Source organism: Petaurus breviceps, unplaced genomic scaffold, assembly GCF_028583685.1.
Source record: "Petaurus breviceps papuanus isolate PSGF00001 unplaced genomic scaffold, PetGlider_PUasm1.0 156, whole genome shotgun sequence".
NCBI classification, from domain to species: Eukaryota; Metazoa; Chordata; class Mammalia; order Diprotodontia; family Petauridae; genus Petaurus; species Petaurus breviceps.
The window spans coordinates 7009169-7014362 of record NW_027185720.1 but is presented as its reverse complement, the minus strand read 5'-3'; the positions used below and the strand labels follow the sequence as shown (position 1 = coordinate 7014362).

Here is a 5194-nt window from a genome sequence, read left to right as displayed (position 1 = left end):
AAGGAAGGAAGGAAGGAAGGAAGGAAGGAAGGAAGGAAGGAAGGAAGGAAGGAAGGAAGGAAGGAAGGAAGGAAGGAAGGAAGAACAAAATAATGAACAATTCATTATGCTGGAGTAGATATATCAATATATATAATAGACATATCAATACCCTGCACATTAGTGATGCACCCTGAGTCAAAGCTTCAGGGGCTCCTGCCTTGGTGAACATTCTGTTTAATCCCCACCCCCAAGTTCTTTCAGCCCTGTTTTAGCATACACTTTCCTCACACCTGGAGTTCTGTGCATCAGCCTAGCTCTCTAAGCTTTTGGCCCCTTTAATTTTTTAAAAATAAAATATTATTGATCACTTTGGTTTTCACATGACCTACATTTCCTATGCCTCCTAGTTTCCTTCCCAGAGAGCCATCTCTTATAACAAAGACTTTAAAAAAGGGAAAAAAACAAAAGAATTCAGGAAAACTAACCAATATTCCCCAAAGATCTGATATTACATATGGTGTTCCACCCCCTAAAGTCTCCCACCTCTGCAGAGAAGGGCAGAAGGGGAAGGGCCTTCTCGTGTCTCATGTCTTTGGAGTCGAGCTCGGTGGTATAATTGGCAGGGTTCAGTTTCTGTTATTTTCACACTGCTGCACACACACACACACACACACACACACGTATTATTGTTGTAACAGTATGTCTAACATTTGGCGGTTTTGAATGCTGAGCTGAGCAGACAAGCAGGACTGTCAGTTGCCCTCGTATCCCTCACCACTGCCCCCCGCCCCAAGACACACACTTTTTGTGGGCAGGCTACTCCTTCCCTTTTGAGAGTGACTTTCTAATCACTGCCCTCTCCCTCTGGAGGAATGGCTTTCCTTTCATAACAAAAATAGGGCAGATGCCCACCTCAGTGTCAGTCTGGCTAAACACAGCTACTGCTTTGGACTCACGTGCCCAGAAGAATCCTGGGAAATGTATTCTCCCTGCGCTGGCATAATGGATGGGCCTGACTCAGGCCACCACCTATGAATTTAGGTTCAATATTGGAACAAAGCAAGGCACCAATCATAGGTCATTCAACAGTTTGCTTAGTAACAGAATAGAGAGATTATTAGAACACTTAGAAGGGGGACAAAGCCCCCCTTCACTTCCATACAGAAATGCACCTAGTCATCAGGGCAGAAAACATTTGCCAACAAGTATGAGGGACGCTGATGCCACATAGATGGCCTTTTTATGCCCTTAGTGACCAAGATGCGCCATCAATATGGCCATAGGCTTCCAGGAGTTGGTATTAGAGTTACAGTCAATGGAAATGGAGCTTGATTTTCTGTTTTTATTTTTGCTTTTTTGGGGGGTAGGGGGGTAGAGTAAATTGTTTAAGGTTACACCGTGAGTTTTGTGTGTGTGTATGTGTGTGTGTGTGTGTGTGTGTGTGTGTGTGTGTTAAGTGTCTGAGGCCAGAACCGAACTCAGGTCCTCCTGACTCTGGGCTGGTGCTTTTACTCACTGCACCACCTAGCCTCCAGGAGCTTGATTTTTAATCCCCAGGCCACATAAGTAGTGGGATACCATTTCCTTGCCTTTTAGAGAAAGAACTAGACTAATCCAGGTGACAGGGGTAGGGGGGAACCCTGGTAGATAGTGGTAACATCACACTTTGAAGTTGTAAAAATCAAATCAATAACTCTCTTCTCTAGTTCTGAGGCCCCAGACATAGATCACAACCTGGAAAAAGATCACAGGTTAAAACCTTTCTCCTTTACCTTTCTGCCCCCAATTGCCTGCTCTGAACACTATACTGAACAAATAAAGGGGTTAGCAATATGGGGGCCAGCTTAAGAGATCAAATGAATGTTTAAACACAAAGATAAACAGACTTTTAAGAAGCAAAGATAAACCTCTGGGATTGGGGGTGGAGTGTTGAGAAGGAAAAAATCAGTCACCCATCATCTCCAGAGAGAGAAATGGGAGTGAGGAATCACCAATGTAGGTATGCAGTACAAAGGAGGGGTTTAGAAACAGAGAATCTGACTTGGGTTCACACTGCCCAAGAGCTGGAGCCCAGAATTGATGATCTCAGCGGTGCAACCCCTCTGTGCCTTCCACGGTGGTCATCCCTCCTCTGCTTCTCCCCTCCAGGTTCCACACAGTCTTTCTGCTCCTCTTCTTCCCACCATTCTGAGGCATGAGTCACATCAGCCCCCAGTCTCAAAGTCAAGGCAACATTCCCTAGGGCTTGAGGAGAAAATGCTGGAGATTAATGCCTTCAGGCATAACTGTTGGTTATAATCAACTTTGGGTTTCAACCATCACTATAGGCCACATCATTTTTCATCTACCACTTCATTTCCCTGTCTACACTCAGTGAAATCTTTCTAATCACAAGAGGTGAAGACAACCTCAAGTGATCAGCTGATTCAGTCTCCTGTCTTAGGCAGGTACAACATTATTGTCCCCATTTTCCAGATGAGAAAGTTGAGGCCCAGGGGAGTTAAGTGACTTGCCCAGGGCCACACCAATGGTAGGAGGTGGCATTAGAAGCTGGGTCTCCTGCTTCTGAACGTGATGGTTTTTCCAATACCCAGCTCCACTCCTCTGATTCTGTTGAGAATGCCATTGTATGAATAATTTCTAGGTAGACCTGAGGAGCAAGAAGGGACCCTTTGTAATAGGGGAGGCCACACATTATAAAATGATGCTTCCTCCCCATAGCTTGGATTCACTTCAACTATTTATTCATGTGTCTTATATATGTATATGAAGTCCCCCTCCCCCCTTAGAATGTAAGCTCCTTGAGGGCAGGCATTGTTTAATTTTGCATCCCCAGCCCCTAGCTGTACAGTATGCACAGTAACCAGTACATAGTACCGGTGCTTGTTGATGGAATAATTGAATCAATGAATGATCCCCAAATGGGCATGATCACCATTTATCTAAATAAGCTATGGCTTGAGGACACTGGGAAATGAATCAGTCATGACTTAACCCCCTAAAAGTGGGACTAACTGTGATCAGTTAAATGATGAAGAAAGTGATCCCTCCTCTAAACCAGAATTTCCAGACTCATGAATTAAGTCACATGCTAACCAATTCTCATTCCCAAGTAGCTCAGAACCAGCAAGCTCTTGAGGTCCCTTCTTCATTCTTCCTAGCCAGTTCTGCCTGGTCTTCCCACTCTGTAGTCAGTGTTACCGACCACCCCAACACACCATCTCCCTCTCTGGGCCTCTGCAGTGAGGGCCACGGCTGGGACACACCGAGGCCTTCCCTCTCCCTCAGAGCCACTGATTTCCTTCAAACTCCCACTCAAGGTCCAGATTCTACTGAAGGTTCTTCCCAAGCCCCTCCCCCTACCCCCAATGCTAGTGTCTCCCTTTCATAACCACCTTTTCTATTCATTTAGTATATGTGACCAATATGCTTTTATAGGTTCTCATTGGAAGGGCAGGGCTTGGTTCATTTTTGTCTAGCACAGGGCCGTGATTTCCTTAGCAGGTGGGTGCAGAAGGATCAGGGACCTGTTCTGGGCATCCTCCTTCCTCCTGGTTTTACTGGTATGTTTCAAGAGCAGGATGGACGCCCCAGCTCTAACAGATAACAGCCACAGAAAGGCACTCAGAGACATGCTGCCAGAAGCGTCTCAGTCCCAAAGACTGACAAAGAGGCACAGCCAAGACACCCCAGATCCCCCCTGGTTTTGCCAGGCAGAAGCAATGGGACTCTTCAGGCAAGTCACTTTAGTTCTCATTCTCACTCAGATCCAATGGCTTTTCTCAATCCTCATTCTTCAAGCCTTTGACACTGTGGATCAGTCTGCTCCTCGATATTCTCTTCTCTCTGGGTTTTCAGGACACCCCCCCCCCTCCTGGTTCTCCTCCTCCCCTCTGACCTCTCTTCTTCCGCATCCTTTGAGCGATCCTCCTCCAGATCATAGCCTCTAACTAACAGCAGGTGTCTCTCAGGGCTCAGCCCTGGGCCCTCTTCTCTTCCCTCTCTCAATGCCTTTCCTTGGTGATCTCATCATCTCCCATGGATTTAATTACCATCTCTAGACTGACTATTCTCAAATCTACTTAGCCTGCCCTGAACTCTCTGCTCACCTCCAATCTCTCATCTCCAACTGCGTTTCAGACATCTTGAATTGGATGTCCAGTAGACATCTTTAACCCAATGTATCCAAAATGGAACTCACGCTCTTTCCCCCTAAGCCCTCCCCTCCTCTTACCTCCCCTATTACTGTCCAGGGCAAAACCCTGGAGGCATCCAAGACTCCTTCATAGCTCCCAGCCCCCAAGCCCTATCTACCTCCTACACCAGTCCCTCACCTCAACAACATCTCTCCAACACACCCCCTCCTCTCCTCTGACCCCGCCCTCACCCTGGTGCAGGCCCTCCTCACCTCACACCTGGACAACGGCCATTAGTTACCTCGCGTCTCTCCCTGTTCTAGCCCCTCCTCCATGCAGCCACTAAAGCAATTCTTACAAAGCGCAGGTCTGAGCATGTCACCCCCTACTTAATGAACTCCAGTGGCACCCTATCACCTCCAGGAGCAAACACAAACCCCTCTGTTTAGCATTCAAAGCCCTTCATAGCATAGCCCCTCCTATCTCCCCAGTCTTCTTACACCTTATTTCCCAGCATGTTCTCTCTGATCCAGTGACGGCCTCCTGACTGGTCTGTGAACAAAACCCTCCATCTCTTGGCTCTGGGCATTTTCTCTGGTCATCTCCCATGCCTAGAATGCTTTCTCTCCTCGTCTCTTGTCTTGCTAGCTTCCTTGGTTCCTTTAAGACTCAGATAAAATCCCATTTTCTATAAGAAGCCTTCCCCAAGCCCTCTTAATTCTAATGCCTTCTTTAAATTATTTCCTGTTCTTCCAGTCTCTAGCTTATCTATACGTATTTTTTTTTGCTTGTTGTCTCCCCCATTAGATTGTAAGCTCCTTGAGGGCAGGGGCTGCCCTTTGCCTCTTTTTGTATCCCCAGTGCTTAGCAAGGTGGCTGGCACACAGTAGTGGCTTAATAAATGCAGATTGAAGAAATAAAATCAAACAATGCCTCTGTAGCTCTTTCACCAAACCTCATTCTACTGCTTAACCCCATCTCTCCTCCTAGATAGTACCAAGTTACTTCAATGCCCAAGGGGTGGGGGGGAGGGGAGAGAGAGAGAGAGAGAGAGAGAGAGAGAGAGAGAGAGAGAG

At 46.8% G+C, this 5194-nt stretch overlaps 2 protein-coding genes and 1 long non-coding RNA gene across 3 annotated transcripts in view; all 3 read right to left on the bottom strand.

The window, feature by feature from the left end:
• The window catches only part of NAGA (alpha-N-acetylgalactosaminidase), a 321568-nt gene that overhangs the window by 308677 nt on the left and 7697 nt on the right, over window positions 1–5194 (bottom strand). The gene's annotated exons all lie outside the window — the stretch shown is intronic.
• Window positions 1–5194, bottom strand: part of NDUFA6 (NADH:ubiquinone oxidoreductase subunit A6) — a 303722-nt gene that overhangs the window by 290831 nt on the left and 7697 nt on the right. The gene's annotated exons all lie outside the window — the stretch shown is intronic.
• On the bottom strand, window positions 1846–4489 carry LOC138156732 (uncharacterized). The gene is made up of 2 exons (XR_011167212.1): window positions 4391–4489; window positions 1846–2226 (listed from the first exon to the last, which is right to left on the bottom strand). It is a non-coding gene; the product is annotated as an uncharacterized lncRNA (long non-coding RNA).